Source organism: Danio rerio, chromosome 1, assembly GCF_049306965.1.
Source record: "Danio rerio strain Tuebingen ecotype United States chromosome 1, GRCz12tu, whole genome shotgun sequence".
NCBI classification, from domain to species: Eukaryota; Metazoa; Chordata; class Actinopteri; order Cypriniformes; family Danionidae; genus Danio; species Danio rerio.
In genome coordinates this window covers 8,369,024-8,396,315 of record NC_133176.1, presented here as the reverse complement: position 1 = coordinate 8,396,315, position 27,292 = coordinate 8,369,024, and the positions used below count along the sequence as shown (strand labels likewise).

Sequence of the window (27,292 nt, the reverse complement as noted above, 5' to 3'; positions counted from 1 at the left end):
GCACTGTTGTTGTATTTGGACTGTTTGTATTTTGCAAAAGATCTATATATATATATATATATATATAGATCCGCGCTCTGGCACACCTCTTCCAACCGGGCCATTGCCGGCCAAGTGAACCGTACCTGAGCCCAATTCAGAGTACTCACACTTATAGCATGGATAGCATACTGTGAGTACATCCAAATAAAAAAAATAAATAAAATAATAATAATAATAATTATATATATATATATATAATATATATATATATATATATATATATAATATATATATATCCTCTTCCTCCTCCTCCTTCCATAAACCCAAGCGACGGTTTGCAAAAGCCGTCCAAAAAAAAAAAAAAAGCAAAAGCCCTCGTCTTTGATTTCGACCGCGTTTTCGGATCCCGCCGCGTTCTCTCCCTTATTTTTCGGATTCCGTTTTTCATCTTACCTGATTTCTGGAACCGCTGTTCCCCGGACTCGATCCCGGTCATTGTCCCCGCGGCCGGCTCCTTCTCCTCCGGGGGCTCCGCTCCGCCGACGTAACGCTGTGAGCTAAGCGAACAAACTGGTTGCATCGGGAAAGCCCTCCACTTGGAGGCGAGCCGTCGGCCGGCGAGCGCAAAGAGGAGGAGCGGAGCGGCGCCACACCGCCCTGCAGCGTTCGCTCGAAAAAACTAAACACGGCCGTACGTACCTCCGGCCACATAAACCGTGGTCTCCAGAAACGTCCGCGGGGCTACGTTTCCAGAATGAGCTTGGGTTGCTTAAAAGGGCTATTAATTTTGACCTTAAAATGGTTAAAAAAAATTAGACCTGCTTTTATTCGAGCCAAAATTAAACAAATAAGTCTTTCTCTAGAAGAAAAAAAATACTTTAGGAAATACTGTGAAAAGTCCCTTGCTCTGTTAAACATCCTTTGGAAAATATTTGACAAAAAAAAAAAAAAAACATTACAGGAGAGCGAATAATTTTGATTTCAGCTATACGTATGATTAAAACATCATTAGAATGTAATTATTTATAGCTGTATTACCACTTTATTGTTTTTCTTCACCCACAAGTTCTCCTCAGTCATATTCAACATGACACACAGTAACACTGAGACTCATTAGCTCCAGAACTATATGTAATATATGCTAAAATTATGCCATGGAGCTTGCGGGGGTTGACTCGAACATGAGGTGAGTAAACAGTATGTATACTCCCGCACTAATTCATAATCATTTCCATATGCAAATACATTTTTTCCGTCATTTCCATATGTAAATAACCACATGTGCTCTTGATCTCTGAGGTATATGTGCATCTTGCGTGGATAAACTGAGCTCCCTCCGTCTGACTTACTCAGACATATGTTTGCCCATAATTACTTAAATGCAACTGAAATCAATGACTTGGCTCTGCTCAGTAAATGCCAATAAATTATATGTGTTACACTGTTCAGTGAACCTTGAAGTTGTTTCCATTACACTTTTTTTTTTTACACTTCTGCATGAAAGCAAGAATTTATTTTAAAACTAACTTGTTGTATGCATTACTAAATATGTACAATAATGTGAGCACATTTGGTTAACTTTCTTGTATTGACAAGTGTTAGTAAGGCCAGCAGGGGGCGCTCAACCTGTGGTTAACCTGTGGTCTTTGTGAGTCCTAATGCCCCAGTAAAAGTGAAGGGGACACTACACTGTCAGTGGGCGCCGTCTTTCGGATGAGACGTTAAACCGAGGTCCTGACTCTCTGTGGTCATTAAAAATCCCATGGCACTTCTCGTGAAAGAGCAGGGGTGTAACCCCGGTGTCCTGGCCAAAGTCCCTCTATCGGCCCTTACGATCATGCCTCCCAATCATCCCCTTCCACCGTATTGGCTCTATCACTGTCTCTCCACTCCACCAAAAGCTGGTGTGTGGTGAGCGCACTGGCGCCGTTGTCCTGTGGCAGCCGTCGCATCATCCAAGTGGATGCTGCACACTGGTGGTGGTGTGGAGAGACCCCCCCTCATGATTGTGAAGCGCTTTGGGTGTATGGCCATACACAATAAATGCGCTATATAAATACACATTTACACAAAAAGTCATTTTTGCATTCAAGTTTAAAAGTGCAAATGTTTGTGGACAGAATAAACGCACTGAAGATGTATTTTTGAATTAGTCTATTTACTTCAGCTGATCCTGCTCTTTTAAGCTCAATTTATACACTGCTCGTGTCTCTTAAATGTCTGAGATGATCTAAATAACTGATCTTTCTTACACAGTAAAATCACTCGGTGGCTTTTATGACAGGCATAGCAGTTATTCATTTGACTGGCATTTAATTACCCAACTCTTTTCTTTTTTTTCCTCACACCTTATAACTTAGCAGGCGATTCAGCAGAACTTTAAAGAAGCTTCACCTTCACTTCTTTCAAAGCCTATATGATATTCTTTCTCACTTGAATCTTGCATGAATTCTTCTATTGCAAAGGACTTGCAGTAAGTATAAAAGGACTTCAGTATCATGACACTTTATTTCCAGGGGTGAAACGGAGATAGTTACTAGTTATAGTACCTCTTTTTCTTTTTTTATACCCGGTTAAATTGAGCTGAAACAACACATTTTTTGTCATTTCTTAGTTCAATTTATTTGTTCTATGTTCAGTCCACTTACATTTGTAAACCATAACTTTTTGGTTTTGTGTTAGGACAACATGAAGGAATGGAGTTGGCTCAACTACCTGATTCAGGGATTTGCAGTTCCCAGTTTGCTTTTTATGATGGGATTGAATTAAGAAAGAGAAATGTTGACAATAAAAGTAATCTTAGGTGTTTAAAATTATTAGAAAGACTTGTTAGGTTAATTCTCATTTTAGTTTGAAAATTTAGAAGAGTTCCTTGTAAAGACTTAAGTTTGGAGGTTGTCACCTTGATGAAGCAGCCATGCTTTGGGTGTTTGCAGCTTAATAAGCAAAAATTGCAGTTAGTTGCTTTGCTTAGTGAGCAATAACCGTCCTAAAATTACTTCTGAGGTCAGTCTCAATCAACTGTATATGTAACTCAAGCAATTTGCTTACAAATTCAGGAGAACTTTAAATACAACTAAAAGACTTTGAAATGTACAACATTTAACAGTGGTCACACTCATACAAAAATAAAAAAATAAAAAAATAAATAATAATAATAATAATAATAAATATTATAAATAATAATAATAATACATTTTATATATATATATATATATATATATATATATATATATATATATATATATATATATATATATATATACATACATACACACACCTAAGTAACCCAAACAGTATTATAAGTCTTAACACTAAAAATGAAATCAAGAAAGAAAGAAAAAAAAAATACTCAGGTGAGGTTCGAACCCGGGTCGGCAGCATCATAACACATCATGCTGACCACTGGACCACAACAGTGCTGTTTACCCTTTTCTGTTTAAATAAGATAAGATTTTTTTCAACAAATTTCTAAACAATAGTTTAATAGCTCATTTCTAATAACTGATTTATATGTACACCTAAGTAACCCAAACAGTATTATATGCCTTAACACTAAAAATGAAGAGGGAAAAAAAAATTACTATGGTGAGTTTCGAACTCAGATCATCAGCATCATAACCCAACGCACTGACCACTGGACCACAATGGCTCTACTTTACCATTTCTGTTTAACTAAGAGAAGATTTTTTTCAACACATTTCTCAACTTAGTTCAATATTTTATTTATAATAACTGATTTATTTTATTTTTGCTTGCATGACAGTACATAATATTTTACAAGTTATTCTACTAGATACTGCAAAAGTTGCAGTTTGTTGCTTTGCTTAGTGAGCAATAACTGTCCTAAAATTACTTCTGAGATCAGTCTAAATCAACTGTATATGTAACCCAAGAAATATAATTACAAATTTAGAAGAACTTTAAATAATACTTAAACACTTTGAAATGCACAACATGTAATGGTGGTCACACACACACAAAAAAAAAAAATAAATAAATAAATAAATATATATATATATATATATATATATATATATATATATATATATATATATATATATATATATATATTTCATTAAAATTAAAAATATTTTTTTTAATAAATTAAAGTCTAAGTAACTTTTAGAAATATGAAAAAACTTAGCTCATTTATCACATGATCTCAACAGTCAACACTTTCTGTACCTATAGGTAAGCTTATTTGTTACACGACTCCACAGAGTCAAGGCCAGTCCAACTCATCAGGTTATTTCTCAGCTTACTGTAGAGTAATTAATTCTTGTGTGAACAGCAGGACTGACACTTCCACAGAGCAGAAGTAAGAGCAGGCCATCTGTCTGAGTCCAGTGACACTTAGACAAAGCCAACTTGCTTAATGAAATGCCATGTACTACATTATCATCTGCCCTGACTGACCCCTGACAAGCCACAAGACCAAGAGCTTTCTCTATTTAAAGTAAGCAATGAAAGCAAAAATTAATGCTAATATTTAAATATCATATTTTTGTAACTTTTAATAAATTGGAATTAAAAATAGAAATATATTTAGGCAAGGTGTTATCAAGTGAAAAAAATAATATGAGCTGTTATAATAATTATAATAATAAATATTATAATAATGATTATATTAGCAAACATCCCTGAATTTGTACTTTGTTGTTACTGTCAATTCTGTTTTTGAAAAGAAGCAAGTTACCCTTTGTTGATCGAACTCATCACCTCCAAGTAGCTCAGTGGTATCGTGCCTCACCTTTCACACCAGAGACCCGGGTTCTATCCCCGACTCTGATAGAAGAAGAACAAGTTGGAGACAACAAAGAAGACCAAGACGATGAAGATGAAGACTAAGCAGATGATGACAAAGAGAAAGTCCAAGATGAAATCCAGAGAGAGTCCAAGAAGATGACTACAAAGAGAGAGCCAGTGATGATGTAGCAGACGATAAAGAAAACTAAGACCAGACCAAGATGATGAAGAGAAAGACTAAGAAAATCAGATGACAAAATTCAAAAAGATAACGATGAAGAAAAAGACCAAGAAAAAAACATGACAAAGACCAAGAAGATGACAATAAAGCAAAAGTCCAAGGTAAAGATGAAAATTAGAAGCCCTGCACGACGCAGCGAAAGAGAGGGACAGTGGATAGTGACAATGAAGAAGACTAAGAGCAGTCCAACAAAAAGATCAGATGACAAAGTCCAAGAAAATGACAACCAAGCGAAATTCCAAAATGATGGAGGTCCAAGAAAATGACTACAAAGAGAGTGACAATGAAGAAGACTAAGACCAGACCAAAAAGAAGCAGAAGACGAAGAGAAAAACAAAGAAAATCTGATGACGACAAAGCAAAAGTCCAAAGTAAATCTGAAGACCAGATAACACATACCAAGAAGATGACTACAAAGAGAGAGACAGTGGACAATGATGACTAAGACCAGACCAAGAAGAAGAAGATGACAATGAAGAGAGAGACTAAGAAAATCAGATGACCAAGCGAAGGTCCAAAGTGAAGCTGACGAAGCAGACTAAGAAGAAGATGACGACGAAGAGAAAATCCAAGACGATGACCATGAAGAGGATAACCAGACGACGCAGACCAAGAGAAAGACAGTGACAATGATGAAGACTAGGCCAGACCAAGAAGAAAATGACGACGAAGAGAAAAACCACAAAGAGGAAGAACAGATATAAAAGCAGAACATACAACATTCAGCATGTAAATTCATGTTATTCCAAAAAATGCATGCAGAAGAATAGACGGAATCTGATATGAATACTACACATCGGCAAATTATATTTAAATTAGTTGTTAGACTTCCATAGACTTTCTTGTGTGTTTTACAAACTCTAAATGTATGGTTTTACTGGTACTTGTGTGTATTTACACGTCGAAAACATAAAATAAGCATTGGGCGGTTAAAAACACTGCATAACTGTGATGATATGACAAAGAATAGGGTTACACAGATTTCTTTGCTTCACCATGTACCTTTCTTCTAACGTTACCTCAGCTCGTTTTTTTGCTCAGTCCTGTCTATGAGCCGCCAAAGTCTGCTGGCATCATCACGCAAGAGAGGCAGAGTGCGTTCAATTCGCTCCACGCTCAACTAGTTGTTTTAATAATCAAACGTCTCTGCGTCGCATGACATGACAAATCGATTATGAAATTTTAGTAATCAATTTTAAACAATTCATTGTTGTAGCCCTAATTGAGAAAAAGCCCCAATTAGATTAGTGAATGTCTGCAGCCATGTCTCCGTTTTCTCCCATCCACACTGTCTCAAAGCATCAACGTTTAAAAACCAAAATGACATCTTCAGCGTTACCAAAATGCTTTGTTTACTGCGCTCGAATACTCCAGGGTAGTGAAGATGGAAGGTGTTACCATAGCAAAACGTTTGCATTTTTAAAACTAAAATGTATCAGTGTAAATGGGGCCTAAAACTAACATCTATCTTTTTTTTATTTCAAAAAAATCTTTCAAAATTTTGTGGCTAAAACAGTCAAACTAACGTCAACAGAGAAGGACTGACACTCAAGATGTGGAAGCTGGAGGTCTGGAATGATCAGACTATGATTGAATTTGATTTTTTTGGTTTTCCAGTGGATTAACTTGAAAAGATGAATTGTTCACCAAAAGAACAACAATGTGCGCTAGCAAAATAAACATTGTACATTTTGATTTCACACAAACTTTAAATACATTTAATGAAAATGAACACTTTTTTGTTTACCTCCAGAAGCCTGTTGTTCTACTTCATCATTGAATTTTCATGTGACCTCAGTGTCTTGCTAAGGGCAGGAAAACTTTCCTCTGACGCTCTTTGACCATGTCTCAAAAAGCAGAGCAGCTTGGACAGCAGTAGGGAGACACTTTCAGCTGTGTGCCGTCAACAGGCATGCTGGGAATAAACATGTCCACCTGCCATTCATTTCTGTCCCTCTATTGTGAAACTCGAATCTCAACAACAGGACCGCCGAAGACAAGACTCGGTGCTCATCAAAACACACGGTTATCCAGTCTGAGCACTAATGAGGAAGACGCTGTGATTGTGACAGCCTCAGTCTTTAGTGTCTCGGGATTGAATATAAACAACAGGGAGAAGCAAGGAGACCACTAGTTGCCCATATGTATTCTCACAAGCACATCAATGGCAGGACGTACTGTAAGTTGTGCGCTTTGCCAACTCCATAGGCAGTATGCACATGGTCAGCCCGATCTGCCATCTGTGGCCACTCTTGAGTGCCCAAATCAGGGCTGCGTCTGCCATAAAACATGATGTCTGCTCTATGAGGACATGGCAATGAAAAAATCCCCTGTTGGCATCCCTGAAACAACATCTAACTACAACAAATAATGCACTGTAGCTTGGTGAGGAGTGATTAGTGTTAGTATATGTTTTGTGTGTTTGTTTAGCCTTAACAATTATGTGCTTTAAATAGTGGACACACTTTATTTTGGTCTGTTTGTTGAATTTAAGTTAAAAGTAGACTAAGTTAAACGTAGACTGTTAGGTTGGGGTTAGGGTTACTGTAATTTGACATGTACTTGCAATGTTCCTTATAGTCAGTTAAATGTCTGTTGAAGTTGCAGTATTAACATATTAAGCATATTAAAAATGTATTCATTTAGTTTTACCTGTGCATGTGCTGGAAACCATTGTTGTATATACATTTACCGGACACTTAATTAAGTACACCTATCCAACTGCTTGTTAAGCAAAATTTCTAATCAGCCAATCACAGGGCAGCAACTCAGTACATTTAGGCATGTAGACATGGTCAAGATGATGTGCTCAAGTTCAAACCAAGCATCAGAATGGGTAAGAAAGGTGATTTAAGTGACTTTGAACGTGGCATGGTTGCTGGTGCCTCTGGTCTGAGTATTTCAGAAACTGCTGACTTACTGGGATTTTCACGCACAACCATCTCAAAGAAAAAATATCAAGTACGCGGCTGTTCTGTGGGCACAAATGCCTTGTCGATGCTAGAGGTCAGAGGAGAAGGGCCAGACTGTTTCGAGCTGATAGAAAGACAAGTCACTCAAATAACCACTCGTTACAATAGAGGTCCGCAGAAGAGCATCTCTGAACGCACAACACGTCCAACCTTGAGGCAAATGTGCTACAGCAGCAACAGACCAAACCGGGTGCCACTCCTGTCAGCTAAGAACAGGTAACTGAGGCTACAATTCGCACAGGCTCACCAAAATTGGACAATAAAACATTACAAAAATGTCGCCTGGTCTGAAAAGTCTTGAATTCCTCGGCAAAATTTGGCGTCAACACCATGAAAGCATGGATTCATTCTGCCTTGTATCAATGGTTCAGGCAGGTGGTGGTGGTGTAATGGTGTGGGGGATATTTTCTTGGCACACTTTGGGCCCATTCTTATCAATTGAGCATTGTCAGCGACACAGCCTTTATGAGTATCATTGCTCTGTGAAAAGACATAATATATATATTCATTTATTAAATATAATTCAATTTGCTAACATTGTAATGCATTAATTGCATTAAATAGTAAAAAAAAAAACTTTAGAGTTCCATTTTGCCATATATTTATTTTTTTAAATGAATTTAGTCATTTGTTTGTTTTGAAATAATTGTGGTGTACATTTAAATATGTATATACAATGTTTTTTTTTTTTACTTCAGCAGTCATTTTAGGTTTTAGTTGTTAAAAATCCTTTCTAAAATATATATTTAATTCAACGTTACCATTTCTTTGTATTTCATAGGAAAAAGTAAACTATTCATTTTTCAGTTAAAAAAGTATTGTATAGGTGAAGGTAAATCTTTACCGTCACATTTGACTGAATTTGGCCGGAGTCCTGCATATTTTAGTTCCAACCCCAATCAAACACACCTGAACCAGCTAATCAAGCTCTTTCTAGGTATAATAGAAACTTCCAGGGAGGTGTGTTGAAGGACGTTGGAGCTAAACTATGCAGGACACCGGCCCTCCAGGACCGTGTTTGAACACATCCTGCTCTAAGCTAACCAAATACATGTGCATTTAGATTTATATCTGATATTGTCATGACATTTGGGCCATTTTAAACCCCACCATGTGAAATGTATCAATTTGTTAGTTTACGAAAGCAATAACACATCAATAATCCTGATTCGGGCGGATGGTTAGCACTGTCACCTCACAGCAAAAAGATCACAGGTTCGAGTGCCAGTTGCCATTTCTGTGTATGTTCCCCCCATGTTGGTTTCCCCCGGAAGCTCCAGTTTCCCCCACGGTCCAAAGACATGCTCTATTGGTGAATTGGATTAACTAAATTGGCCTAGTATATGAGTGTGTGTGTGTGTGAATGCGAAAGTGTTTGGGTGTTTCTCAGTACTGGGTTGCAACTGGAAGGGTATCCGCTGCATAAAAGATATGCTGGAATAGTTGGCGGTTCATTCCGCTGTGGCTACCCCTGATAAATGGTGACTAAGCAGAAGAAAAATAAATTAATAGGTCCTGATTCATGTCTATACACTAAAAAAAAGACATTTGCTGTTTGTTCAAACTACTTTTGATTAAAACAAGTTAAACCAACACGATTGTGTTTTTTGGGGGCAACTTCATTGTTTTATGTTCAATCAACCTAAATTTGCAAAAACGAACAAGTTAACTTAATTCCTTCAAGCTCCCAACATAAATCAATAGTGTGTAACCCAGCATTTTTTACAGTGTACACCACAAACAATGCAGTCTGAGTTATGCGCCAATTAAAAATGCATATATAATAAAAACAAACTAAGGTAAACAAAAAGTTTGAAGTGGTTCATTTAAGGTGTTTATGAAAACAGACTGAGGCTGCGAGTTCAGAAGGGCTCAGAGTTTCCTTGAGCTAAACAGAGCTGGTTGTGATTCAGAGGCTGCTGCCAGTGATGGGCTTGCACTAATTAATGAGGGTTTGTGTGTGTGGGTCTCTCTCAGAGGAGTCCACTAATGAAACAGACTCCTGCTGTATTGCCCATTTAGCCAAGAACAAGTGCAGTAGTGTGGAGATGCGTCTCAGGCTGCGCAGCTCCAGCAGCTGTCAGTCAAAGCAAAGCCTCCCGGTGTCTGCGAAGAGCCTGATCCATCACTAAAGGGACATAGACTCACGTGCTGGAAGCGTGGAAAGCATGACTAATGCGAATACTGCTAAACATTGGTGATGAAGATGTAAATATGGCATTGTGTAATGTACAGTGCTGTGCAAAATCCTTCTTAATTTTTTATTTATTTTTTTGTAGTAATTAAGTGAGCTGAACTGCAACAAACATTAGATGTAGTAATTTAATTTGTTTAAATTCAGCCCATATACATTGTTTGCAATCACTTAGCTTTAAAAAATTTTTGAAAACCTAATGAATATTTTTTTTGTGATTTAAGCCATCCTCTGTGTATATGTACAGTGCATCAGGAAAGTATTCATAGCGCTTCACTTTTTCATGTTACAGTCTTATTCTAAAATGGATTAAATTAATTTATTTCCTCAAAATCCTTCACACAATACCCCTTATTGACAATGTGAAAAAATATATATTTTTTAATTTTTAATAAAAATAACAAACCTGAAAAATCACGTGTACATCAGTATTCACAGCCTTTGCTCAATACTTTATTGATCCACCTTTGGCAGCAATTACAGCCTCACGACCTTTTGAATATGATGCCACAAGTTTGGCACACCTGTCTTAGGGAATTTTTGCCCATTCCTCTTTGCAGTACCTCTCAAGCTCTATCAAGTTGGATGGGAAGTGACTGTGTACAGCCATTTTCAGATCTCTTCAAAGATTTTCAATAGGATTTAGGTCTGGGCTCTGGCTGGGCCACTCAAGGACATTCACAAAGTTGTTGTGAAGCCACTCCATTGATATTTTGGCACTGTGCTTTGGGTCATTGTCCTGCTGGAAGATGAACCTTCGCCCCAGTCTGAGGTCAAGAGCACTCTGAAGCAGGTTTTCATTCAGGATGTCTCTGTACATTGCTGCATTCATCTTTCCCTCTATCCTGACTAGTCTTCCAGTTCCTGCTGCTGGAAAACATCCCCACAGCATGATGCTGCCACCACCACGTTTCACTGTAGGGATGGTATCAGCCTTATGCGCGGTGCCTGGTTTTCTCCATATGTAACGTCTGGAATTCACTCCACAGAGTTCAATTTTAGTCTTATCAGACCAGAGAATTATTTTTTTTTTTTAATGGTTTGAGAGTCCTTCAAATGTCTTGTGGCAAATTCCAATTGAATATAAATTCTATATATATATATATATATATATATATATATATATATATATATATATATATATATATATATATATATATATATATATATATATATATATATTTGCAACAATAAAAAAAAAAAAAAAATTTCACATTGTCATTATGAGGTATTTTGAGGAAATTTTGAGATTATAAATTAATTTAATCCATTTCGTAATAAGGCTGTAACAAACAAAAAAAAAAGTGAAAAGCTATGAATTATTTCCGGATGTACTGTACTTTGTAGAAACTCTGTGAATTAAATTGCACGACCCAAAAGAAACAATGCTATTCAAAAGAATAAAAGAGGTCTCTCTATAGAACAAAAATTATTTATTTTATTTTACATTATTGCATTTAACGAGGGAAAAGCTTTGTTATGGATGTGAATTCTCTCCATTATGGATGTGACAGATGGGAAATTGCCACTTGTGTGACTTTGGTAAATAAAATATAATTGTTTGAAAACATTGACAGAGATATTTTTGTGTATTTTTACAGTAGCGTAGAATACAAGCCTACACAAAACAAAACTTCGCTATTTTGCTGAAAACTTTTTTGCTGAAAACTTTATATTTTTCATGGCAAGTTTGACATTTGCGTGGAATTGCTTTTATTTAATATAAGCTTAAACAACACAATTCTGGAGATTTTATTTTGGAAACTGATTTTTTTTTATGTTTAATCCACCTAAATGTGTTATGTTAACTTAATCGATTTGTGTTGGGACAGCATGAACACATTGCGTGGAACACTACATTTTTTTTTACAGTGCACTTTGAACTAACATTGTGTATGAAATGTGCTATATAAATAAACTTGCTTTTTCCCCCACTAAAAATATAAATTCACTTAAATTGTCAGATCAGTTCAGTTAAACAGAATCTGTGAACCAAGAGTGAACCTGTCATGAACTGACATGAAAAGACATCAGTAGCAGAAGGAGAGAGGAGGAGGAGGAGGCCTGGGGAAAAGAAAACACGCCGAACCGAGAGAATGAAAGGCAGAGATGAAGAAAGATGAGCAGAAAGACGAGTGCAGTCCCTGAGCTCTCTCTCTTTCTCTCTCTAGCCTGGCACTCACTGATTGCACGTTTTTGTTGTGTTAAGCAAACCGATTGGCCACTGGTCAGCGTAACCATAGCGATCAAACAAGAGGGACTGCTCTGACATTGAGCTAGATGCTCTGCTGAAAAAAGTATTCTACCTCCAACCTGTGCACATTATTATTGAAATAATCCTTGGAATCATTTGCATGTTAAGTCACATCTGCAGCGGCTTATCCGGCGTTCCAGCCCTGTTGAGTCAGGCCATGAAGAGTAATCCAGTTAAGTGTTTCAAGAGACTTTCTTTTCCATTTCTTTTTCTCTTGTGCACGACTTCAACCGACTTCTATTCTTTAAAGCCATGTCATTTTCTCCAACTGAGCTCATGTCTTACACGAACAAACGTGTCAAACGACTGAACAAAAGGTTTTAGATTGTTTTACTTTTGTTTTCTTGTTATTAAAACAAACAATTTGTGCAGTTAAAGGCAAAATGATTAACCTTCCTGTGAAATATTTATTCCTTTTCATATATTTAGTGATATTTAATAAATTTTCACAGTATTTTAGATATTATTGGTTTCTTCTGGAGAAAGTCTTATTTGATTTATTTAAGCTAGAATAAAAGCAGTTTTTATTTATTTTAAACCATTTTAAGGTCAATATTAGTAGTCTCATTAAGCTTTTTTTATTAGCTATACAACAAACCATTGTTATACAATGGCTTGTCTAATTACAATAACTTGACTAATTAACCTAGCAAAACTTAAGTGGAAATGAAGCACTGTCAAGATTACCTTATTTTGTACACTTGGATTAAATTTTAATGAAACTGTATTAAACAAACTCGATTAATTTAACCATTTAGCAGAAAATGACATGTTTTACTAGATCATTTAGACCTAGGGCGCAAACCGCATCATATAATATATATATATATATATATATATATATATATATATATATATATATATATATATATATATATCCACAACTTCACGCATTGGGTTAAATTATGCTTTGTTCAGTCCATTACTTCCACTGTATCTGTTCAGCTGAAGGAACGGAACCAACCCTGTGACGTCAGACACAACGATATTCCAAGATGGCTGCGCCCTAGGTCTAAAAGCTATAGTAAAACATGCCATTTTCTGCTAAATAGTTCCATTAATATATTTTCATAAAAGTTTAAACCAATGTACAAAATAATGTAAACTTGACTGAGTGCTTAATTTCCCCTTTAATTGTCAATTTAAACGGAATACTAGTTTCTTGCAAAAACATCTAGTAAAATATGATGTATATCATGACAGATAAAATAAATCAATTATTAGATTTTAATTAATTAAGAATGAGCAACACAAGATTTATAATTCAATATAACCATAATTCAACATTAAATAATGCATTATTAAAATTACAATGTTGTTCTTGTTAACCCACTTTGATTTAACAAGAACTAACAATGACTTGATTTTTTATTATAACTACCACTAACAACAATGAAAAAAATGTTTAATAAATGTTTTGTTCATTGACTATTCAAGTGGAATCTTATTGTAAATACTTTGCTTTCCAACAATGGTCATGAGTCCATTTCTCAAAACATCTAAAACAAAGTTTCTAATTAAATGAAAGTTGTTCTATCATATACAGTTGTTGATCACTCAAAATGAAATAAAGAGAAAGTTGTAAGATCTGAATGTGTCTGGCAAGACATTGAGAGCTTAATAAAGATCATTTAAACTCCAATCACATCCTTGACATTTGAGCGTAAAGTCCAGGGAATGGAGTACAGCGCACATACTGTTTAATGTACTTCCATTTACAACCCAATTGGGAAAACTGCAGAGCAATTATTATGAAAGAAATATTTTGCTTCGACTTTGCTTCCATTAATTGTAGAGAAAACCCTCCTGAATAAATAATAGCAAAATATGAATAAATTGTTTAGAGGCTTGTCGGCACACTATGTGAAATTAGTTTGCATTGAAAGAAAATATAAAATTTTGAATATTGAAATAAACATTAAACAAATTTTATTTCATTTTACTTTGTTTCATTATTTTAATTAATTTGTTTCAATTTTAGTTATTTTTTACATTTAATTTAATTTAATTTTAATCTTAAAATTAAATGTATTCATTTTTTTATTATTAGTTATTTAGTTTTTTACATTTAATTTAACTTAATATTTAAATTACATTTATTTTAATTTAATTAGATTTTCCATTAAATTTAAGTTATTTTTTTATTTAATTTTTTTTTTTTTTTACATTTCATAAAAAAAATTTCAATTTTATTTATATTTATTTAATTTGTTTTTTACATTTCATTTTATTTTTCATTTTATACAAAAAAGAACAAATCAGTTATATAAAAACTGCATGTACCAGCAAATAAATTGCTGCGGTTTAAAAAGTAAATCTAGTAAATGTTTTGTTTGGTCACCTTTAATTACCAAAAAGTAAACAGCTTGTTTAAGTGAATCTATTTCATTTGTATTTGTCCCAGCTCTGCTTCTAAAGACTGCCATTAGTCTGTCAAGTGTGTGAATAGCAGAGATCGGTTTGAAGTAGCTCTCCTGTGGAGAAGGCGGGCAGAAATCCAGCTCTGGCTCTCAGTCCAAACAATCACAGTGACTAAATAGTATAGTTTACTCAATGAGCTTGTGAATGCAAACCTTAGAAAGTGGCCAGCAGGGACATTTGCAAGATCCTAAATAATTTAGTAATGCAACGTTTTCAGCAACCAAAGACATTACCCGACCAAAATAAATAAATAAAATAAAACAAGTTTGGAACAAGTAAAAGGTGAGTTAACGGTGACAGAATTTTCAGTTATGGATGAACTCTCCTTTTAATGGTGAGTATGGTGAGTTTAGGTTGAAATATCCCTATATCCCTATAAATATATTTTATTTTATCCCTTAATATCCAACAATTAGGATATTGCTCTATTGCTCCATAATGCCAGGGAAGGGGAGTTCAACAAGCTATGCAAATCAATTTAACAAGTTAGAGGCAACACAATTATCTGCGCTTTCCATATTTTCCAGATCCATTCAGAAGCCCTGCTGTCTGTGCATAACAGGCTGTGATCGACCGCTGCGACTAACAAATCAACGCTGTGTGTTGCTTTTTGCTCTCAGTGGGAGAATGTGAAGGCTCGCCACAGGCCGGTTTACTGACCGCGTCTGAAGACCCAACACAAAGAGGTGAGTGCATAACGTTTGTCTGTGTTACCTAGTGTACTATATGTGATCTCAGATTGAGTCCAGTGATTTAGTCACAATTAGTTATGCATGATCATGATTTTTAATGGCTGATTTTAATTCCATGTTTTACTACAGCAAATTGGGCAACTTAATACTGATTTAATTTTTTTTTTTTTAATGTTTAAATAATTTTTACTAGTAACCAAAAAAAAAATGGTCCCACTTCATATAAAGTGGCCTTAACTGATATGTACTTGCACTAAAATTAATTTGTTATAATGTCCTTAATGTGTAAATGTTTTTACAATGTACTTAAGATTGATTAACTACCTGCATGTAATTACATCTGTAACTAATTTCTGTAATTACATTTAAACTATACTGCTTCACTTTAACCCATCACTAAACCTACCTATACTACCTAATTTGTCCCTAACATGACCCGTATCCCACCTCATCATACACTAACTGGCCTATTTATTAGGTACACCTGATCAACTGCTCGTTAAAACAAATTTCTAATCAGCAAATTACCTGGCAGCAACTCAATGCATTTAGGCATGTGGATATGATCAAGACGATCTGCTGCAGTTCAAACCGAGCATCAGAATGGGGAAGAGAGGTGATTTAAGTGACTTTGAAGGTGGCATGGTCGGAAACTGCCGATCTACTGGGATTTTCATGCACAACCATCTCTAGGGTTTACAGAGAATGGTCCGAAAAAGAGAAAATATTCAGTGAGTGGCAGTTCTGTGGGCGTAAATGCCTCGTTGATGCAAGAGGTCAGAGGATAATGGCCAGACTGGTTCCAGTAACTCAAATAACCACTCGTTACAACCGAGATATGCAGAAGAACACACAAAGCTTCAAACATTGAGGCAGATGGGCTACAGCAGCAGAAGACCACACGAGTGCCACTTCTGTCAGATAAGAACAAGAAACTGAGGCTACAATTCGCACAGACGCACTAAAACTCGACAATAGAAGATTGGAAAAACATTGCCTGGTCTGATGAGTCTTAATTTCTGCTTCAACATTCGTAGGCGTCAGAATTTGGTTTTAATGAAAGCATGGATTCATCCTGCCTTGTATCAACGATTTAGGCTAGTGATGGTGGTGTAATGGTTTGGGGGATATTTTCTTGGCACACTTTGGGCCCATTAGTACCAATCGAGCATTGTGTCGAAGCCACAGCCTGCTTGAGTATTGTTGCTGACCATGTCCATCCCTTTATGACTCAATCCAATAGAGCACCTTTGGGATGTGGTGGAATGGGAAATTCACATCATGGATGTGCAGACAAATCTGCAGCAACTGCTTGATGCTATCATTTCAATATGGACCAAAATCTGATTACTATTTCCAGTACCTTGTTGAATCTACGCCACAAAGGATTAAGGCAGTTCTGAAGGCAAAAGGGGGACCAACCCAGTAATAGTGAGTTGTACCTAATAAATTGACCGCAAAATGTGATAATTTGCTTTATCACAGGCTGAATAAAGAAGCCACAACTGCATAATCATGATCCAAACAACTGAACAACATACTTTTGTGACATAATTCAACATAAAAATACTAGTACAGGCCTGAAACGGTGTAAACACTGAATAAAAACACACATTCATTTTAATCCAGCAGGTGGCGTCAAAGAACTGCAGGAGTAACAGCATTTCATTGGTCATATAATATGGATTATACAGAGATCATCTAAGACAATACAACCTGAAATTTATTGCAGTATGTTTCACTCATAAATGCCTCACATTATACCATTTGCCAGTTAAATGGTGTATCTCTAATCATAATACAAATTAATAACGTTATGCGCACAAGTCAAAGCAGTGTGTTTTTTGTATCATCTGAAGACTATTGATTATCATGACAATTCTGTTTATTTTAGACACATTAAATATCCTATATTCAATCAAATGTTCAGAATTGTAATTAAAGTGATGAATTTATAGTTTAATTTTTAATTATTTTAATTTATAATTCTGTATGATTATCAATGATGATAAGGTTTGTATTTTAAATGTCTTCCTAAATGAAGTGTCCGCTTTTTAATTCATACACTGAGAAGCTAAAAACTCCAGTGTATGAATTAACTCCAAAAAAAGGACATGCTGCAAAACAGAAAACAGCATCATCATTAAGAGTCATTCACTCCATTCACATTAACACTGGAAAGCTGACAACGTTTGGAGTGAATGGAAGCAAATGGAGTCAGTGTGCCCAAGGCATCGCGCTTTTATTTCCATTTATTACTCATTTGCCATGAGCAGACAAGAGCGCAAACATCCCACAGCCGGTTTTGATAATTACTAAATATTTGTCAATATTATGTTTTCAGAGTATACAATTAGCAGCATGTTTAGCACTGTAACAGAACAGTCTTCAAGACACAAGACGACCAGAATAAACATATTCAAGTTTCTATAGCATAACAACCAACAACATTCCATTGAATTTCCATACAACAGCCCTATTTCTGTAAGCTTCACAGCTAATACTTCATTACCTGCAATTTGTTTGTGTTCTGACCACATGTGCTTGGTTGTATACTAAATAAATAAAGTGTTTAGACCTTTTTAAAAACACTGTTGTAACACACTGAGCCTCTAAACATTGTTCTTATGACGTTTTTCAACAGGAGGAAAATGCTAATTCGTTTCAAATACTTCAAATATAGTCTGTGTTAGTAAATGCAAGGCTATTACTGAAATCCAAGCATAACACTGTATGACAACAATTCAGATGACTGTTCTAGACCCTACAGCTAATAAATCTGTCAGATTCTGGAGTGCTTTGCAGGTCTAAAGAAAATTGTAAATAATAAATGATCTTAAATAAAACAAATACATCTATAGAGATGATAAGTATACAAGAATTTCAGGTCACACTTTACAATAAGGTTCATTAGTTAATGTTAATTAATGCATTTACTAACATGAACAAACAATGAACAATGCATTTACCACTGTATTTGTTCATATAAGTTAACGTTAGTTAATGAAAAAAACGTAGTTCATTGTTAGTTCATGTTAACTCATGGTGCATTAACTAATGTTAACAAGCATGGACTTGGTTGTTAATAATGCATTAGTAAATGTTTAATTATGATTAATAAATGCTGTGCATGTGTTGTTCATGATTAGTTCATGTTAGTAAATGCATAAACTAATAAACCTTATTGTAAAATGTTACTGAATTTCAATACGATGTATATGTCGAGTTCAGCAGCTAATCAGCCGGAATCAACTAAGTTGACACGACGACCAGCGAGATCTAGCTGTCATTCGAGTTGCCATGCCCTTAATTGTGCAGACTAAAAAAAACTCAAAGGAAACGGATGAGTTATAAAATAATCCACCCCATCACAGTTGTCATGAAGAGTAATATTAGCTATATAAAATAAAAACGTTCTTTGTTCCAGGCTGTAATCACCTTTTTTTTCTGCTGTAAAGTTGGCTATTTTAACATTGGGCTCAATAGAAATCTGCTCTATTTTGGAGCCAGGCCTAGCGGAGTTCCGATGAATTGCAGTTTCAGTTACCTCCATATCAGCTTCACGAGAGAGAGTGGGATGTTGCCACTTGTAAATTATCCATGGCAACTTTAGCGTAATATAGCTTGGTGTATTTACCTTCAGCCCACGGCTCTCATTCATATTTGGCTTTTAGCCCTTTATACAAAAAAGTTTGGGCACCCCTAGATGAACGAATGAATGAATCATAATGTGTTAAGTACATTAACTCCCATTCTTTTCATGTTGATGCCTGCATAGTTGGCCTGGTCACCGTAATGATTTGCTATTGTAATTCACTTTGCAATCACAGCATAAAAGGGCATTTGAGGAAGGAGGGGGGCATTGTGACTGATTGCCTATGTTAAAGGTGAAAAAAAGGATTGCTGTACATCAGATTGGAATTATAATAGAATATCGTATTGGACGAGGGAAAGCAGGGTCTGGGATTCAGAACACACGTTTCAGCTTAATGAGGCTTTGAAACCGGTTGGGTTCAATGTCACCCTCATTTGTCCCACTCAGGGCAACCGAGCATGAAATGTTGCCTTTCGCTGCGACTGCCATCGGCTATTGCCCCTACCATAAAGAAAGTGCATAAGGGGGACATGTCAGATAAACCGTGCATTGCCTTTCATATTTCATAAACAGAATAAGAAGCTTCAGCTCTATTTGGGGGATTGATGGGAAGAAAATATTGCTTAACGTAGCTCTTCCCAATGCTTTGTTGAGTCCCGAACACAAATCTCTGTGGTCCGCTTGCCAAAAAGCCAGACAACATCCATCAAAGATAGAAACGAAATGAAACAAGAATGTTCTTCAAAATTGCAAAGGCAATGGAGAACCGCTTCCGACCATTAGAAACCTGGCCGTCTATTTGCCCCAGACAATCATAAAGCACTTTATGTGAAGTGTACAGATGCCTGAGTAACGATAAAGGACAGACATTTCTAATCAGCACATTAAATCAGAGCGAGTTGCCCATATGAGTTGCATAACAGTCCATAAAATAGTGTGCAGGCGAAGCCAAAAGGCATGACAGCTACAAGCCAAATTAATAAATCTCAAGAATATGTAGACCGCAGCCATATTCGGAGTTTGTGTCTGATAAATCAGACTTTTCAACATTATTTGTGTGAACTGATTAGGTATTAATGATTTATGAGGTCTCACTGTACTGACGAGGCAAACCAAAATCCATTCTGTATAATCATTCCTATTTAAAGTGTCTTATTTTGGGAAATGATTATGTATTATCTTTCAACAAACTCTGTGCTGAGTTGGCACAAATGATGCTGGATGGGTTTGAAAGTTGTCTGGGAAGCCAAAAGTTGTCATTGGATAAAATAGAGGTGCCGTGTTTTATTCAATAGCAAAGCGAAATCAACTGAGCGAAAGCCTGCTTTGTTATTTATGTGACAGTAAAACAGATCGACTATTTGTTCTTCCGCTGCAGATGTCCCGAGCTGTACAGTTACAGAAGGAAATATGGGTTCAATACAAGTTTAGCTCAATTGACAGCATTTGTGGCATGGAAAATCGACTGACGCAAAAAGTTGCTGCAGGAAGCTAACAAAGGAAAGTTTACAGAAAAGAAATCAGAAAGGTAGAAATCAAGTTAATTTTCGTGTTCTTTTTACAAGTTGGTCTGTTGTTTTTGTTCATTTAACACTGCCTCGACTATTTTTTTTTAAATACAGAGTTTATTTTTCATCGACAATAATACATGCCTGTCAACCCTCCTGTTTTTCCTGTGATTATCCCGTATTTTACATGCCATAAGGGTTTTTTCCCGTATTTCTCCTGTATTTTTTTATCTTTCTGTGAAGGGTGACAACCTTCAAAGAGCCGATCCTCTCTATATGCAACCTATACTGCCGGCCCACCAGGGGATGTCCCCTGCTCTTAAATGTGAAACAGTTCTGGGCTTTCATTTTATTTAGGCAAGAAAACACTTTGAAATAAATATAAAAATGGCCCGATTTATTTACTTTTCATTACAGGCGCCATTGCCCCTATGCAGTCCTCAAAACAGTCAGTTCATGTAGCGGTGCGTGACTGTCAGCTGATGCGCTCCATTTCTCTAAATCTGTGTTTTGAAACTAAAGACAGCAGAAGTCAATGATTCATTTGAATTATTCAGTCTGACATGTTTACTGCTCCAACATATTTTAAATGTTTCTCAAAATAAAATATATTGAATTCAAAGGGGAAAAAAGTTTTGTTTTTTACCAAGACATATGAATAGAATATATTTTAGACCAGTGATCACAATACTGTGAAACAGTAATATTTTATCCAAGGTTATCATACCATCAGAATCATATATCGGCCCATGTCTAATATCATGCAGCCCTAGTCTACATGCAATGAAATAAATAGAAATTAATGATAGAACACATCAAATTTGACATACTGTAGGTAGGCATGGGCTGCTATAAGTTTCTGACGATATAATAAACTTGGATAAAAATATCACGGTTTCGCTGTATCACAATATTGTGAATACTATAAAATAATTTATTTTGAAATGTCAGGGTAAAAACAACTTCTTTCCTCATTGAACACAATATATTTCATTTTAGAAAACACTTACAGTATAATATTTTGGAACAGTAACTCAAACTAAATATTTTTTTCTGACTTCTGCGGTCTTCGTTAGTTTCAAAAACACAGATTTCATTACAATACAAGAAAAAAACACTTTAAAAAAACTTTGCATATACCTTAGGAACGATATATAATTTTTTGTGGTTTTAATACCTTGACTTTTACAAACCACGATAAACGTTTAAACCATGCCTAACTGTAGGTTCTTTTGAAGTCAACAGAACAATTATTTACACCATAGCAGCACAGCCATTGTCAACATTAAATCATAATGTAAATCATAAAAGCCTCTTAATTACCAAATCAGCATGACAGTGAAAACTGAAATGATTTCTTGTATAACTTCTTTCATAACTTGAAAACTAAATGACATTAAACATGATCATCAAGTCCAAAATGAAAAAACGACAACTGCTGCTGCTGCACTAAACCCAGTGAACAATGTGTCTCTGCCGTCAGGTTAGAATAAGAATTCTGTTCTTTCTAAAGTGGACATTTAAGATGTCACCAAACAGTATTCGAGAGCCCATTATAGAGCATTATTTATGTAAAGTACAAAACTGTAAGTTCCCATTTAGGCACCTAATTCATAGCATCGTAAATCCTTTGACATTTTGTCCCATTTACTTACATTGGCTTTGGAGCTTCAAGGGAAAACCTGTGCTGATGCAGCAAACACTTATTCAGGGAGTGTGTCTGAAGAGAGAGAGGGAAAGAATATAGATTACAGAAGAGGTCCCATTGTCTACATTACAAGCTTACTGACTGAAATACTGAACAGCTTCTTAAAAGGATAATTAAAAAATATTTATTTATTTATTTTTTTTTTTTCATTTAAAAATCTGCAAAATGGAAATATATGGTAGCGAATACCAGAATTAGATTTTGTTTTTCTATTAAATGTATCAAACAACATGTTGTATACTGTACACACCACATTTTCTGAGGGTGAACAGTATGGGGTTAGGCTAAAAACTTAAGATTCATCATAATGTTTGTTAAATTAAGTCAGCATACTGTATATATACAACAGTTCTGTCTGGTCCTTGAATCTGATTGGCTGACAGCCGTGCAGTATTCTGCAATAACAGCACTCTTACAGCCTCTTCACTCTTGTGTATTACTCAGCCTAAAGAGAGGGACAGTAGATCAACTATCTCCCTACAGTTTGACAAATGCTGATGCTGTTGGACAACATAATGTACTTATGGGGCTTTTTAGGTGAGGATGTAGTTGTTTAGATTGCATCTATGCAGTTTATTTATAAGTACAGTGCCTATTTAAAATGTTAGCATGTTGGCCGCCGCCAGCCTGTCATACTGAGCAGAGCAAAGACGGTTGCGCCACAAGATGGCGAGAGAGTCGAATAATAAGGCCTTGGGGGAGAAAAACTCAACATTTTCTTCTCACATTTCAAACTACAGCTGATCAAATCATTATAAAACAGGTAAGTGACATTCTAAGTTAAACTCTCTCTTTTGTATGTTGTAGAGCTGTATTTCTACCATAGTAAACTCATAGTGTTTGCTTTGGCCTTTTCTATTGAGTCTGAATTGAGATTATTGAGAAAAAAAACAGTTTTGTCAACACTTTAGATATTACACTAGAGAATCATTTAAACACTAGCTCTAAAGCGATCATGGTGAAGTAGCAACGGTTTCTGCTGTTCTGACATCAGCTGCAGATGTGAATGAACTGCAGAAGAAAGTAGTTCCTCGTACAAAAATATTTTTGAGACTTTGTGTTTGATTTTCTTTATATATATATATATATATATATTTATATATATATATATATATACACACGAATATGGCGTCGAACTCTTGTATAGTTTTTTTTTTTTTTTTTGCTATTTCTTTGGATGAACTGAATTGAACTTAGGGGCGAAGCAGTGGCGCAGTAAGTAGTGCTGTCGCCTCACAGCAAGAACGTTGCTGGGTCACTGGTTCGAACCTCGGCTCAGTTGGCGTTTCTGTGTGGAGTTTGCATGTTCTCTCTGGGTGTTCCGGTTTCCCCCACAGTCCAAAGACATGTGGTACAGGTGAATTGGGTAAGCTAAAGTGTATGTGTGTGTGTGTGTGTGTGTGTGTGTGTGGATGTTTCCCAGAGATGGGGTACAGCTGGAAGGGCATCCGCTGCGTAAAAACGTGCTGGATAAGTTGGCGGTTCATTCCGCTGTGACGACCCCAGATTAATAAAGGGACTAAGCCGACAAGAAAATAAATGAATGAATGAATTGAACTTAAATAATTAATTACATTTGGTATGTTCTTTAAAAATCTTCCATAACACTGAATTTGAATTTATATTTGTGAGGGTAAACTATCAATTTAAGAGATTAATTTTAACAGGCACTTTAGCCAAAAATTTACATTTGGTAACAGTTTAGTTCCACTCAATAAGTTCCTTTAATGCATACGTTTTTTTTTTTTGTTTTTTTCTTCAGATGAACACAAAATAAGATATTTTGAATAATGTTGGAAATTGATAGGCATTGACAAATGAAAAATACTATGAAAAAATACTACAGAAATCAATGGCTTGACCCAGACCATTTCTTCAACATTCTTTACAAAAGAACCTCAAATAGGTCTGGAACCACTTGAGAGTGAGTAAATAAGAACATTTTTTGGAGGGTTAACTTCACCTTTAAGGCCCACATTTTATTACAGTACAGTTTGACAATCTCATCTAGACTCATGTCAACCAAAAATTGCATAAATTTTACTTTATAAGAATTCAGTTTCAGAATTTAAATGTATTTGTTTGTTATATTAAGTCAGCATTCAAGTGAGGAATATTTCATTCATTCATTCATTTTCTTTTCAGCTTAGTCCCTTTATTAATCTGGGGTCGCCACAGCGGAATGAACCGCCAACTAATCCAGCATATATTTTACGCAGAGGATGCCCTTCCAGCTGCAACCAATCACTGGGAAACATCCATACACACTCATTTACACACATACACTACGGACAATTTAGCTTACACAATTCACCTGTCCCACATGTTTTAGAACTTGTGGGGAAAACCGGAGCACCCGGAGGAAACCCATGCGAATACGGGGAGAACGTGCAAACTCCACACAGAAATGCCAACTAACACAAGTTAAAGTTATATTTTACTCTATCTTTTAAAAATAAATCTATGTAGTGTTGATGAGACTTCTTTCAAAAGTGACTGCAGGTAAACTAAACCTGAAACTCAATTGCACCAGAAAAGTGTTTCAACTAAAGCTGTGGTATGTTTGGACTTTAGAGCTGGAAATAGATGAGCGTATCAGACTGCCTGATCACACAAAGATCTGCACGAGTCTCTGAGGAGTCCTGAAAAGACCAAATCAAAAGATCCTGCAGGGAAGAGTTCTGGGAAAGCACAATCAAACACGGCTCTCACTGAAATGGAAGAGGCTGCCACTATTTGACCAGCCCGGAAGGTGCAATTCACCCACTTTATAACACACACTCAGTCTGAGCCGCTCCTACAAACACAGCGACACACCGCACAAACCTTTTGAAGTAAGTGTCAGCAAAAAAAAGCGGTGCTTTCACAAAGCCTAAGCTCATCGGGGGACTTTCTGAGAGCGGAGTCTCTTTTTTTCCCCTTTTTCAGGTCAATCTTTTTCTCCCTCCATCTAGTTTCTCATGGATTTTGTGGATATCCTATCAACCGGGTGGGCTTTTATGCCCTCAGTGTTTTATGCTCTTAGTTTTTGTCACTAACAAATTTAATTCCTCTATATTCTCATTCTCACCGAGTTATTTTAGCATGATCATTAAGTCTGACGTCTGTAGCTCATGCCCAATTATATACAGTATTTTTATGCTCTTAGTTTTTGTCACTAACAAATTTAATTCCTCTATATTCTCATTCTCACCGAGTTATTTTAGCATGATCATTAAGTCTGACGTCTGTAGCTCATGCCCAATTATATACAGTATTTTGGTCTCTCATTCATTCAATCATTTTCTTTTGGCTTAGTCCCTTATTTATTAGAGGTCGCCACATCGGAATTTATAGCGGCACCCGGAGGAAACCCACACCAACCCTGGAAGAGCAGACAAACTCCACACATATATGCCAACTGGCCCAGCTGGGACTTGAACTAGCGACCTTATAGCTGTGAGGCAACAGTGCTAACCACTAAGCCACCATGCTGCCCTTATTTTTGTCTCTTTCAATGCTAACATTGTCTTCATCATACAATAGCATGTTAAACCATGGTAGTGGAGTATTAAATTATGCAAAAACAATGTAATAAATCAAGGGAAGTCACCTCGGCTGCATCAGTTGGCATTTCTGTGTGGAGTTTGCATGTTCACCCCGTCTTGGTGTGAGTTACCTCCTGGTGCTCTGTTTTCCTCACTGTCCAAAGACATGTGGTATAGGTGAATTGGGTAAGCTAAATTGTCCGTAGTGTATGCGTGTTAATGGGAGTGTATGGTTGTTTCCCAGTCATGGGTTGCTGGATAAGTTGGCGGTTCATTCTGCTGTGGCAATCCCTGATTAATAAAGGGACTAAGCCTAAAAAGAAAATTAATGAATGTAATAAATCATTCTGTCAGTGTGTTAAATCGTGTTAGAAACAAGCCAACAATGTGCTAAAGCATGCTAACCTTTTGCTAATTAGAAATGTTAATAACATTATAAAACATCCCAGCTGTGTGATAAATCATGCTAGCATCATGGTAAATATGCAACAATGGCTTAAAACAGCGTATCATTCGCATGGCTTCCTACAAGCCTTTTTTTCACAGTAGTTCACTGTATAAATTATTCCATGCGTAAACCTCCACAGTTGACTTAAAATACATTACTGAAAGAATTATTATAACATTAATAGTCTACATGAAAAGCATATTACTCAAGAGATATTTTATTTCTTAACAAATAACATGTTGTGTTTGTGTTAGCCTCAAATTGTTATTTAAAAGTTCTCATGACTAGCATGATCTTCAGACCCAGCATTTTACACTGTAGACCTACTTTTATTTTTACCTGGCAAGCCAACTCAGCTGTTTGATGTTAGTCATACAATCATCTTCTTCAACATCATGTTTTCAATGCTCTATTATAATCTCAGTTAGATGCCCTTTGCTCAGTTAATTGTCTTTTTAATAACCTCTTTTGCGGCTGGCATTATCTTGAGTGATCACTGCCGCGTGAAGTCTCGTCATGCTCGTGAATGAGTGCGTGTGCACCGGTTGCGCGTCGTGTCCACATCACACCTGGTCCACACGGCCAGTAATAGATTTGGTTTTTTTGCGTTTTTCACATTTCAACATTGATATTTAACTAAACTTTCGCCCCTCGCAAATGAACAGACCGCATTCCGTTTCAAAAGGCATTTAGGAGGTGTTAATCTCACATATTATGAACCGCGTCTGACTGCTGCGTCAACAGCTTTTAGATGTCTTTCAAAATTAAAGTCATTCATTTCTTCTTCTTTCTTCTCTTTTCATTTTACTGGCGGGCTGGTGTCAGTCACCCAATTCAGGTTTATCTGTATAGCACTTTTTACAATTATTATTGTTTCAAAGCAGCTTTACAAAAGGTGTGCATTATTGCATTACAATTAAAGTTACAATCAAATAGCCTATAGATGAATACTGGTTTGTAAACATTCAGGATGCGCATGCAGCGAGGTTACAGATAAATAA

The 27,292-nt window shown here is 36.0% G+C and overlaps 1 long non-coding RNA gene across 4 annotated transcripts in view; it reads right to left on the bottom strand.

Annotated features, from left to right (window-relative positions):
- The window catches only part of LOC141384443 (uncharacterized), a 196,225-nt gene extending 169,168 nt beyond the window's left edge, over positions 1 to 27,057 (bottom strand). For 2 of the 4 annotated variants that reach the window (XR_012405414.1, XR_012405413.1), the window contains exons 1-2: positions 26,631 to 27,057; positions 22,264 to 22,328 (exon numbers count right to left, since the gene is read on the bottom strand). This is a non-coding gene — a long non-coding RNA (uncharacterized lncRNA). The remainder of the gene's footprint in view (positions 1 to 22,263; positions 22,329 to 26,630) is intronic. The other 2 variants (XR_012405416.1, XR_012405415.1) reach the window with 2 other exon arrangements.
- Between the last annotated feature and the right edge of the window lie 235 nt (positions 27,058 to 27,292).